General features: G+C 33.9%; 1 protein-coding gene and 1 non-coding gene across 2 annotated transcripts in view; one reads left to right on the top strand and one right to left on the bottom strand.

Moving 5' to 3' along the window:
• Nucleotides 1-14123, top strand: part of LOC124366435 (estradiol 17-beta-dehydrogenase 8-like) — a 132490-nt gene that overhangs the window by 24308 nt on the left and 94059 nt on the right. The window lies entirely within an intron of this gene.
• On the bottom strand, nt 10822-10893 carry Trnah-gug. Its single transcript has one exon. It is a non-coding gene; the product is annotated as a tRNA-His (tRNA).

Below are 14123 nucleotides of genomic sequence, written 5' to 3'. Positions count from 1 at the left end.
AAATAAAAAATGCACCCCCGAGAAGGGGTGGCAACCACCCCCAGGGTGGTTGCGGAGTTCAAATAATTTTCGCTTTTGAAGTTAAGGGTAAGATGAACATAATTCCAAAATTTTATGTAATTCGGTTCACAGTAAAAAAATTCGGAGCAATAATGCTTTAATGACTGCATTAATAATGTAATATCAGATACGATACTAAATTTAATTTGATAGAAATAAATTCAATTTTTCTTCAAAATTAATAAAAGTTATTATTAAAGTTATTGTCAGGAACAACCTGAGGACAAGTGGCGTGTGATTAATTATGGCCTACCAAATATTATCAATCGGCGAGAATGACAATATTTGCTGTGAGTGTGGTAACACTGGTCCCAGGCACTGAGAGAGCAATCTCATTTGGAGTAGGCCTACTTTGCATCCTAGCTAGTGAATTTCGTACTATTGTAATACAAAAATTTGTGTTTCTATTAATTTTAAACCTGATTATTAATTCCGTACCTTTGGTAGGAAGAGTTTATTCAATTGAATCTTGAGTTTATCACAGGTTCTCCTTCCATTTATTGCAGCGTCTGAAATCTGATGCTGTCTTAGACTTGAATTCTGGAGCCATGTTCGTCTGAAGAGATACAAAGAAAGTGCACGACGAAAAAGCTCGGAACGAAACATTTACATCGCTTCGACATCAGAGACAACTATAAATAGGGGAATTGGTATCTCATTGTTTCATCAGGTACACAATTGACTACTACGATGTGATAGACACTATCTCTAAGTACGGTGGGGCAACCGAGTATTCTACAGATAACGTATACATGTTAGGAAGGGTTGATTCAATTTAATTTTTGAGTTTAGCTCCAGTGACCACAAGAATTTTGCCTGTATAAGTTACACAAGAAATAAATCCAATGCTATAAATTGAGGCACGGAGACAGTGAGTGCTCAGATGCTCTGACTGACATCTGTTTAAATAGGCTCAGGTGATAAATATTTTAACGTTAACAAATAAATATATTGTAAACAATGATATCTGGTGTAGCCCTAGCGCTGGGCCTCAGCACTAACTTCTCCCGGACCTCAGCAAATCATGTTAATATGACTAATTTACGTCCTAGGTAATAATACAATCAAAGGTAATAATACTGCCAGACCCCAGAACTTGCAACGGTGTAACTTTTAATAGCAATTTAAGTTATGGTATTAATAAAGTAAAAAGCATTTTAATTAATTTACTTACATACATACAATAATATGTGTATATGTGATGTACAAGTATGAAATTGACATTGTAATCATATACTACATTTAATATAATACTTGTAACAAATAAAATGTGAAACATGGTCCATATTATTGTTTATATAACTAATTTTAACGTTAGGCAGATTACGCTTAAAGCCTTTTATTTCACACGGCTTTTCAAGAACAAGGCTATCTTCATCGCACACGTAATAAATCACGTATCGTAATAATTTTTAATAATAGTAAATTAATTTACACAACTTAAATTTAAAAAATTTTATTTTCTGTTATACAAATGTTGAACACATGTAATTGAATATGTAATCGTTATATTGTCTTATACTATTTATATACTGGTAATTTATAAAATTATAATGTAACTAAATTTTTACGCAAAACTGCAATTAAAATGAAGAGAATACGGTAGCAAATGTTAATAATATTGAAAGTGAAAGTGAACCTAAAGTGACCAGCTGACTGCTAGAACGTGTGGGTACTTAATTTGCATGAAATACGAGTCCGTACGTTTAATACAGAGCGTAGGTTCATGTAGTAATAGTTTTTTTATGAAATTTTACGTAAACTGATTTTCATTGAGAAACAGCTTATAAGTATTGGTTGATGTAATTGGTAAACTTAGATGTACTAACTAAGGTTTAAAATAATCGTATCATATATGTTAGTAAAAGTTCAAGGAAGGTACTTAAGATCTTCAACGTGACTGCTGTCCACTGAACAGTTTTGTCTGAAACATTTATACAGATAAATATTAGTCTAGTAGCAGGTTCAGGTAGCTCAGATGGTTAACATTTTTAATAGTAATAATCAAAGGTAGGGGTGTAGCAACCCTAGCTTTGGACCTCATAAAAAACAAAAATATGGTCCGGACCTCAGCACACCAGGTGGGTATGACTAATTTATCTCCTTGTTAACTAATAAAATAACAAATAATAAATACTGCTAGGCTCAGAAACTCGCAGTTTGTCACTATTTGTGACAGTATACGTTATGGTAGCATTAAAGTAATGAGCATTTTAGTTTATTTAATCACGTACATACTCGTACAGTACAATAATATTTAAATAGTCGATGTTTAAGATGATCTTAACATTATAACCATATACTATTCTTAATATAATACTTATAACAAGTATAATGTAAAAGGTGGACCATTCTCTTTTTATATAACTAAATTTAACCTTAACTTAATTGAAAGTGAACCTTAAATTGACTTGCTGATAACTGCTCTCCGGTGGTTACCTAATCTGCGTGTAGTACGATTCCGCCCGTATGATATCGAGCTTAGGTTCATCTTTATGTTGTAATACGTTTTAATTTTTTCTTTAATAAAATTATGTCATTACCAATAAGTTTATATGTAGGCTATTATTTGATGTAATTAGTAAACGAATACATGCTACGTACAGGTTAAACATAATAGTAACATATCTACTAGTAAAACCTAACAGAAAGTACATAAGGGCTTCAACTTACCGCACTATCTCTCATTTTTACCTGAAACAATTATACAAATAAATATTAGTATTATGTTCTCTGTTTGAAGTTTTTGATCTTTTTTGAAAATGGGATGTACTTTAGCATTTTTCAGGTGGGAGGGTAAAACTAGGTTATGTAACAGGCAAAAGCTTAGATAGGGGCAAACAAGCACCAAATATATTCTATAGTGATTTTACAGCTGTCAGAAATGTTTGTTTCTGTGTATTTCACTTTTAACATATTATATCTGGTTTTTTGTTCTAGTTACAGGTAATCTGGATGCAACAGTAAACATTTTTTATAATTGTTCCCCCAAAACCTAATTATCATAAATATCGTAAAATTATAAGCCGAAATTATACATTATTAATTCGTTATGTAGATAACTGAATAATATGGTTTCCGTAACATGTGTGGTTAAAAAATGACTATAAACGTATCAGTTAGACAAGGGATAAATCCAATGATTTAAATTGAGGCTTGGAAATAGTAAGAGCTCAGACTGTCTCTTGTGTAAACATTGAATTAATACTAATCAAAGGTACGTGTAGCAACCCTAGCTTGAACCTAAGAAAAAACATAAACATGGTCCGGACCTCGGCATACCAGATGGGTATGAGAAATGTTTCTCATAGATAACTAATAAAATAACAAATAATAAATACTGCTAGACCCAGAAGTTTTAGCAATTGTGTCACTGTAAATGACAGTATACGTTACGGTATAAATAAAGTAAGGTTAATTTGTTTAGTTACATATATACAATAATATATGTATAGTCGATGTTGAGGATGACCTTTATATTAGAACCATATATTATTCTTAATATAATACTTATAACAAATATAATGTAAAAATGGACTATTCTTTTGTTCAAATAACTAACTGTAACGTTTAAGTAATGAAAGTTTTATTTAATATGGTTTTTCTAGAACAAGGCTATATTTGTCACACACTTCACGGTAATTAATTTGAAGTATAAATTTACACAACTTAAAGTTTAAAAATATTATTTACTACTAAGCAAATATTTAACACATACAATTGAATATTATATATTCTCGTATGGTTTTTATATTGGTAAATTTATTCAATGGAAATATAATGACATTTGTATGCAAAACTATAACTAAAAAAAACGTAAATATTGGTTTAAGTGAAAGTGAACCTTAAATTAAACTGCTGATTACTGATCTCCTGTGGTTACTTAATCTGCGTGTAGTACGATTCCGCCCATAGGTTCATGTTTATGTTGTAATACGCTTTAATTTTTACTTTAATAAAATTGTGTAATTACCAATAAGTTTATAAGTAGGCTATTATTTTATGTAATTAGTAAACGAATACATGCTACGTACAGGTTAAACATAATAGTAACATATTTACTAGTAAAACCTAACAGAAAGTACAAAAGGGCTTCAACTCACCACTCCGTCTGTAAAAGTATTCTGAAACATGTATACAGGTAAATATTAGTGTTATGTTCTCTGTTTGAAGTTTGTGAAGGAAACATGATTCTTGAGACATTTGCCTTAGTTCAGTGATACATTAGATCAGTAACACTGTTTCGAGATGTGCAATCTTATCCCTTCCTCGGGTGAATAACTAACATAAAACATAACTACAATCTAAAGTCAAAGTCAAAATTAAAACTTCTATTGCCGTGGACAATATAACAATTATGTGGCAAAAGTCATATTAAATTTCTGTAATTTGTACATTTGTTCACAATACCACATTCACCCATACCATTTACTCGCCAATTCTCTCCACCGCCAACGCGAGTGACAGTCTTCTAGATTGGACGTCTCCGAACTATAATTCAAAAACTCTTCGCCGCTATAGAATGCTTTAGATGCTAAAAAGCGCTTCAGACTTTTCAACGCGTTGGGCGTTTGTACTTTTTTCATGGAATCGGGCAATCTGTTGATGAAACGGACATACGTCTGCGAGGATAGGTGTCCATAAACCACAGTTCTGTGTCGCCCAGTAAGGTAGTTGTCTCTGCTTCTCGTTTCATATTCATGCACGTCTCCTAGATAAGTGATAAAATAATAAATAATAAATACTGCTAGTCCCAGAAGTTTCAGCAATTGCGTCACTGTAAATTTCAGTATACGTTGCGGTACTAATAAAGTAAGGAGCATTTAATTTGTTTAGTTACGTACATACAACAATAAATGTATAGTCGATGTTTAGGATGATCTTAATATTAGAATCATAATATGTTATTCTAAATATAATACTTACAACAAATATAATGTAAAAATGGACTATTGTTTTGTTCAAATAACTAACGTTTAAGTAATGAAAGTTTTATTTAATATGGTTTTTCTAGAACATATCTATATTTGTCACACACTTTACCGTAATTAATTTAAGTATAAATTTACACAACGGATGTCCAGTGAGTGAATCAGTCGCGTATCTTCTGGAACTGTCGCCGTTACGTGGTGTCGCTGTCGTGTGAGGAGCTTAGTGTGGTGGCCGAAGCTGTCACAACTGTATTATTTTATTTATTTAAATTTGTTGAGGTAATCAATATTTCAAAAGTTAAGACATGTTTTTGTGATACTTTACGTTGAAATGGGGTATTTAAGTGCATAAGGGTATATTATGATTCTGATGATGCGAGGTAATGATACCGGCTGAGATGTCATGAAAAATGTATAGGGCCGCCTTTTTGAAATGGAAAGTGCTAATAGGTATTTTATTTTTATTTTCCTTTTATTTAGCTTATATAATTGCCACGTATTGCTCGAACAGGTTTTGAGATATGATTTTTTAAATTAAAACCCATAATGACAGACAGACACTAAACGAAGGGATAGTCATTCGTTTATATGAGCTCTTTGCTTGTTTTTGTGTCTAATATATCCTGAAGTTGTGCCAACCTCTCGCAAAACACCCTGTATATGAATATAAACTTGTTGTTGCTCGAGTAAATAAGGCAAACTCAAATGTAGCATTGTAAATACATTAGACTATAAGTGAATTTCAACACCCGGAAGTAGGCACTTTATGACCAAAGTAGGCTTCTTAAGTAGGTACGTAATAATAATAAATATTTTATTCCACAAGACAATATTAAAGGAAATGTATCGGAATCGTCAAATTTAGAGAGCTAAAACTTTCCATACACTACCACAGAAGTCTCTTTCATACATAGATTGTTTGCCGGCACACTCTCTCACTCATTCGAATTGTCCCACTATAGTCCCTAGTCAGTCTGCCAATCATGGGTCTCCCAATTAAATGTCATATACTCGTCCGTGTTTTAAAAGGCGTTTAAGACTAAAGTTGACTTCAGACGAGCTTTAAATGCCTGACGAGATTTAACTCAAAAATAGCGTTGAGATAAATGTATGAACACAGTTTCAACTAGTTTGAGGAATCTTTGGGACAGTTACAGTTTCCACAAGCCGCGTTATGTGGCTATCTCATACACTTCTAGTGGTTCTAGATTCTGGGGGGAGGGTCATGCATGGTGAAGTTATGCAAGAATGTCTGTTAATTGCTACCGAGAATACAATTGCAACAAGATTATTTTGTAAACAAAATCTACCTAATTAGCAGTTGTAGCAAAATTATTAAAAATCAACTGAAGTTACCATGTATTTCAGTCGCAAAATATACTTGTAAATGTACACAAATCGGGCTTACCCCCATATTCTTCCACATTTCCATTTGTAGTTTGGCTTCTGCTGCTGAGACGGGTTCAGCAACCGGATTGGCCATGGCCGCTGCTTCGGGAGCAGATTTAGCGAGAGGTTCGGCGTGTGCGTCTGCTACCGGCATCGCCCCTAACTTTGACTGGAACAAGACTGAGGTCAACATTCAAGGGATGCAGAGAAACTAAATAACCTGACTAACACAAAAACGCGTTTTACTTCGTGAGCTTTTAACGTTAAGGTGTGTATTATTTTACTGGTAGATGTTAGGACTAGAAGACTCCCTGGTACTCCCCTCGGCTTGTGGTCCGGTCTAATAAAGAAATACAGTTATCAATGTTATGTAAATATGAAATAATTTACAGTAACGTTAGCAAAGTGAAACTAACAAATGTAAGTTTAACGATAATGTTGAAATGAGCCTACTGGGGAAAAAAGTCTCGATATTGCCTTTAGTAGCTCGAGTTACTATAACTAATTGCGATGTTGTTGTAAAGACAGTGTCCTTTTGGAAGAAGTAAAAACTGATAGTGTAAATGTTATCATACTAAGGAAATATAAGATAGCTAGAGAAAAAAATAACCAACAAAGAAGTCATTGTTATAACAATTCTTTATATATTTAGTCTATATATCAATAAACTGTCAAGAGAAAAAGAAATTCATAACTATTAACAAATATTATAATAAACACAGCATAAAACATTGTAATTTTTATGAAAAAAGAGTGAATAATTTTGCTTTTTACAAGGATAATTCATAAAGTAAATTATTTTGCAAATATGCAATTAAACAGAAATTTTAATTACCACTTTTATCTCCATATCTTATCCATATCTTAAATTTAAACCGTCAGAATGTTTTATGGCACATGTAAAATGTATAGCTTTTTTGTCAAATCTAATACATTAGTTTTTTTTAATTTGCAAAGGGTATGGCTGTTATTAAATTTGTATTTATAAAATAATCTATAGATTCGTGGTGAAGATGTTAGGCAACTGTAAACAAAATTGATTGAACACACTTACGATACAGCAAAGGACAAGGACGACTGTGAGGACGGCTGTACCCATTCTCGTGTCCATTCTGACCGCTCAATAGCAGAGTGAATGCAGTTCTTATCACAGAGTATTTTAAGTAATGCGCAAGACCTTGCATGTTATTGGTCTTGATAAACTAAATATTTGTTCACGTGTAAGTACAAGTAATCAAACTATATATCGGAGCTATCACTTTATTTATGACAAGCAAACCAAGCAGATACAGCTGGAGATAAACCTGTTCTCTACTATACGCGGCACCTGAACGAGGAAAATGCTATATAACTCGTATACAGTCATTGGAGTATCCAGGATAACCTAATGGGAATGGTTACCTCTACCGGAAAATCCTGGAATTTCCTGTACCTCCCTATCAAGCTGCGGCGCGGCGCGAGGGGTTCCCTCGTAATGTATTTACGAGGAGGCAGAGAACGTGATCATCTGACTCTTCTTGGGTTCCGTAGGTGAGGTAGTGCGCACATTCTTCCCCGAACTGCATCAAGTCCTGTATTCGACCCAGCCAACCATTTGGGAACATCCTGGTTGGGCCAAGTCCCTGTCTACAGTAGGCTCCTTATCTGACACAAAGGTACGATCAGTGTCCTGATCGCCTTCGTCGTCAGAGACACCAATCTTGCTGATGTTTCCATCAAAGACATTGCTCACAAAGCCTCCACCAAATTGCTGCGAGTCTGTAAAAATAGAATACGTTATAAAGTTATAGCCTAACTATTATATATTTATAGCTACCTATACATAATTTAAGTTTCTGATTTCCACAATGAAAACCTGCCAAATATGTAACTGTAAATAGAGAAAACAAAATAACATCTCGCAGGGAAAATTGAGACTAAAGTCAGTTTGAGGCGATATAACAGTTTCGAGAGCTAAGGCATGTATGTACACTAGATGTCTTTAAGATATCTTAACCAAAATTGAATTAATTTTCACTGTAACATTAATACCGTAAAAAACTACTTACGCAAATGAGAACCGAGAAAAAAGTGATCAGGTGGGTCCGCCATCTTTGAAGCTGTGCAGTAAATGGAGATCAGCACAGACTGGAAGATGTTCTGGTAGGTGCTACTATTATAGTAGACTTACAATGTACTAAGAAACAGAGCAGCCAACACTTTGTTAAACTCTAGAAAAATTCCCGAAAACGTTTTTCGTCTTCCATACACGGACAAATAGGACGTTATAAATAATTTTATTTTCTACATGGTGGTGTTTGACATTTCTTTGCTTATATACATAGCACAAGGCAAGAGGCTGTGGCTTTCAACTTGGAGGACATCAGTGTGTGAGTTCCAACAGATTGTCATATCTACTTCCTGTAGTAAGTATTCTTCATCGTAGCTTCGGGAAGAGGCTGTGAGTTTCTCACTTAGGGGTCATCAGTGTGTGAGTTCCGAGAGAGAATGTCATCTCTGCGTCCTGTAGTAAGTATTCTTTACCGTAGCTTAGGAGAGAGGCTGTGACTTTCTCACTTAGAGGTCATCAGTGTGTGAGTTCCGAGAGAGAATGTCATCTCTGCGTCCTGTAGTAAGTATTCTTTACCGTAGCTTAGGAGAGAGGCTGTGACTTTCTCACTTAGAGGTCATCAGTGTGTGAGTTCCGAGAGAGAATGTCATCTCTGCGTCCTGTAGTAAGTATTCTTTACCGTAGCTTAGGAGAGAGGCTGTGACTTTCTCACTTAGAGGTCATCAGTGTGTGAGTTCCGAGAGAGAATGTCATCTCTGCGTCCTGTAGTAAGTATTCTTTACCGTAGCTTAGGAGAGAGGCTGTGACTTTCTCACTTAGAGGTCATCAGTGTGTGAGTTCCGAGAGAGAATGTCATCTCTGCGTCCTGTAGTAAGTATTCTTTACCGTAGCTTAGGAGAGAGGCTGTGACTTTCTCACTTAGAGGTCATCAGTGTGTGAGTTCCGAGAGAGAATGTCATCTCTGCGTCCTGTAGTAAGTATTCTTTACCGTAGCTTAGGAGAGAGGCTGTGACTTTCTCACTTAGAGGTCATCAGTGTGTGAGTTCCGAGAGAGAATGTCATCTCTGCGTCCTGTAGTAAGTATTCTTTACCGTAGCTTAGGAGAGAGGCTGTGACTTTCTCACTTAGAGGTCATCAGTGTGTGAGTTCCGAGAGAGACTGTCATCTCTGCGTCCTGTAGTAAGTATTCTTTACCGTAGCTTAGGAGAGAGGCTGTGACTTTCTCACTTAGAGGTCATCAGTGTGTGAGTTCCGAGAGAGAATGTCATCTCTGCGTCCTGTAGTAAGTATTCTTTACCGTAGCTTAGGAGAGAGGCTGTGACTTTCTCACTTAGAGGTCATCAGTGTGTGAGTTCCGAGAGAGAATGTCATCTCTGCGTCCTGTAGTAAGTATTCTTTACTGTAGCTTAGGAGAGAGGCTGTGACTTTCTCACTTAGAGGTCATCAGTGTGTGAGTTACAAGAGAGATTGTCATCTCTGCGTCCTGTAGTAAGTATTTTTTGCCGTAGATTAGGAGAGATGCTGTGACTTTCTAACTTGTGACATTTCGTAGGTGTGATTTACCATCAAACACCAACTTTAATAATAATAAATTCTTAACTAGCATTTCCTTATAGAATCAGCTAATACTATTAATTTCGCCTATTACCAGTAAATCTTTTTTAAACTTTATTACATTATTTTCGGGTTACTATTAAAGTAGTTCATAAAACCTCTTTTAAAAGCAGAAACTGTGTAAATTTATTAATGTTATATTATTACTTATTAAAATAATGCAAATGCATTTCATCTACTTTTTTATCATATTATTATATAATTCACATGATAAAATAATCCTCTACATTCTAGCGCAGAATTATACTTATACATGCTCGCTGTTTAACTGGTACGTTTTGCATATTAATATAGCCTAAATCTATATATGTTTAATACATACTTCAATTATTAATTGTTATTTTGTTAAATAGCTCACTCGTAAAATGCGTATGTTCGTTTAGTCAATAATCTTTATAAAATATTCACTGACATATATCAAAAATAAAATATAATATACTAGTACCAATTTATTGATTTTAGATTGTCACATATTATTTCATATACAGTATACAATTTTTGAACCTTTTGTTTATTATATCATTTTTTAATTCATATAAGAAAATAATTTTCTACATTCTATTGCACAAATATATGCCTAAATATTAGTTGTTCAACTTGTACGTTTCGCATATTAATAAAGGTAATAGAGATTTTTTAATTCATAGTTAATGTTTACTTTGGTAAATCGTTTACTCATTTAAAAAATGAATACTCATATATTCGATACTTTTTATAAAAAATTATATTAACTGTTATATAGCAAAAATTAAATAAAAGATACAAAAAAATATGCCGTGCCGTGACCAGGATTCGAACCTGGGTTATTGCGGCCACAACGCAATGTCCTAACCACTAGACGATCACGGCTATCTGGGCTTGCTGTAAACCGGAGTAGTTCGGCTAAAAGTGTCGCGGCGGTGAAAACTATCACATCTGTCAAACAAGAAGAGAACAGCGGCACAGCATGGCTAGCGGCAGTATGGCCCACAAACAGCGTGTACATCTCTAGCATCTACAGTATATTGTGCACAGTGTATAATAGGACAACCACGTGTTGTGTAACAGCGTGTACATCTCTAGCATCTACAGTATATTGTGCACAGTGTATAATAGGACAACCACGTGTTGTGTAACAGCGTGTACATCTCTAGCATCTACAGTATATTGTGCACAGTGTATAATAGGACAACCACGTGTTGTGTAACAGCGTGTACATCTCTAGCATCTACAGTATATTGTGCACAGTGTATAATAGGACAACCACGTGTTGTGTAACAGCGTGTACATCTCTAGCATCTACAGTATATTGTGCACAGTGTATAATAGGACAACCACGTGTTGTGTAACAGCGTGTACATCTCTAGCATCTACAGTATATTGTGCACAGTGTATAATAGGACAACCACGTGTTGTGTAACAGCGTGTACATCTCTAGCATCTACAGTATATTGTGCACAGTGTATAATAGGACAACCACGTGTTGTGTAACAGGCTTAGATGAGGTTGGAAGCAAAGTTTCAAGTTTATACCTCATTTTAATATTGACACTGGAACCACAGACTATCATACGGAAAATAAATTGTTACTCTGGCTAACAAGAGAAGAATTGCATCATGCCACTGAGCAATTGGTTTCTAAGACAATCAGCCAATGCATAGTCAAAAAACATTTTTTTTCTTTTTTTGGCTACACAGAAATGAAATTTCATGCAAAATTCCAAGTCTACAGATGATGCCTGTCTTACGATATATTGCTTTAGAATACATTCATATTTTCTCTATGAAATTGAGTTACATATCAATGTAAAATAATAATACTGTATACACCAAATCACTCTAAAATGACATAAGGTTGATATAGTTTGGCTAAATGCGGTGATGTATCACTAAAACCTAAAATATTCGCTAATGTTCAGCCAAATCCCATTGACTGACACAAGTGGTACTTTGTGTCCCTCACATAAAAATGAAACTCAAGACACAATTTAAAGTAAAGGTCAGATCGTTTTCTAGATATCGTGGCAATAGACAGACAGAAATGAATTTTTTCAACCCCTTCGCTGATTGGGTGTTTTGCTTTTCACATAATTTCTTCTGTTACCAGTTTTACTACTGTTAGAACGATGTATTTTGCCTATATGTTTTTACATCTGTTTGAAGGGGTGGCTTTACAGAATTATGGGGAAAATTCTACAGATTAAGAAAAAGTATTTAGGCTTCAAGAAAGAAGTATCAGGATAATGTGCCTCATAAACTAACTTGAATCATGCAATGAGTCTTTTGTAACTCATAAAATGCATAAAATGTTAACATTTCTATTTATTTATATTTGAACATTTCTGAAATTAATTTTTTAACATTTCTTTAAGATATCGTGATTTGCTAACAACAGTCTACAAATATTTTACCCACTTATTCAAACTATATTGCAATATCCTGCACATCTTTTAAAAATGTACGAAGAAGGGGCTCGATATTGATTTAAAAAATGGTTCAATGCCCTACCTTATAAAAAAAAAATTGATTCTTTTAAAATTTTTAAACTTTACCTAAAGAGCTACTTTTGAGCCGGGCATTTTAATCGGTGGATGAATTCTTAAATACCTAACATTAATATTTTAATGTTACTGTTATTTAGTTTTTAACCCAAAATACAAATTTAAGTTTTAATGTAGCATTAGATTTTTACAATCAGATTTGACAAATCTTACGTTTAATGGCTCTGCTTAACATTGTAAACCGAAATGATGCAAAAATGAAATGATAATGATATAAAGACGAGGGTGTGATATTAAGCAGTGGTAGTGTCTTCTGGCGTGATTGACAAATTGTAAGATAAAACCAATTAGTGAGGTGTTTATGTTCATTGACCTATCTTTTCACAGCAAATCGGTGATGTTTATGTATGTACAATAATATAGAGGTTCAATTTGTAAAAACCGTGTAGAAATCGATAGAAATATTTCTTTTTCAAGTGATTACGATAAAATGGTTAACTTTAGTAAAATGTTTTGAATTAGCCTTAGGTCACAAAATAAATTCTGCAGGGTACATTAATCTACATTATGACAAAGTCATAAATAATAACAACAATAAACACCCGAGAAGCTTCTCTGGACCCGCTCGTTCTCTAAAACTTGACAAATTGCCAAGGACCGTTGTTGATTTGGCATTACATAAATTTTACACTATATTGCTCTTATACAAGGGCGTTAAAATTAGCACATGCAACTTCAAAAAATAATCTTTCTAAGCCATTATCAAATTATCATCACTCAGGGGGGACCTGAATAGAAAAAAATCAAAATAAGACTAATGGCACGGATTGATCTGTAGAGCTAATCTAATGTTGTTTTTACTTACATATAATACGTCATAAAATAAGACTAATGGCACGGATTGATCTGTAGAGCTAATCTAATGTTGTTTTTACTTACATATAATACGTCATAAAATAAGACTAATGGCACGGATTGATCTGTAGAGCTAATCTAATGTTGTTTTTACTTACATATAATACGTCATAAAATAAGACTAATGGCACGGATTGATCTGTAGAGCTAATCTAATGTTGTTTTTACTTACATATAATACGTCATAAAATAAGACTAATGGCACGGATTGATCTGTAGAGCTAATCTAATGTTGTTTTTACTTACATATAATACGTCATAAAATAAGACTAATGGCACGGATTGATCTGTAGAGCTAATCTAATGTTGTTTTTACTTACATATAATACGTCATAAAAACTTGTACCCTCCTACATTAACTTTCTGGACAAATTTTATTCACTAGATTTTGTAGCAGTATTATCCAATAACTAAACTTTATTTGATTCACATAGAATTCAATTTAATCCTTAAATATTTCTCTGTAACTTTAACTTTGTTTCAAGCAGCATATCTAAATACGTGTTCTAGTAAAATGACGGACAGTAAACAAACGAACAGCAGTATTTAGTTTAATTTCGGCTATTCTGCTATTATCTTCAGCTAAATATTGACTATGACACAGCGGGGGTTTGTAGATTTTCTTGGGATTAGAAATCAAATACCAGGTTCTAAAATGTTTGGATGTTGAAATATTTTAACTTGT

The sequence above is a fragment of the Homalodisca vitripennis genome, chromosome 7, assembly GCF_021130785.1.
Source record: "Homalodisca vitripennis isolate AUS2020 chromosome 7, UT_GWSS_2.1, whole genome shotgun sequence".
Lineage (NCBI taxonomy): Eukaryota > Metazoa > Arthropoda > Insecta > Hemiptera > Cicadellidae > Homalodisca > Homalodisca vitripennis.
The sequence above is the reverse complement of the archived record's forward strand: the minus strand, read 5'-3'. Positions and strand labels throughout refer to the sequence as shown.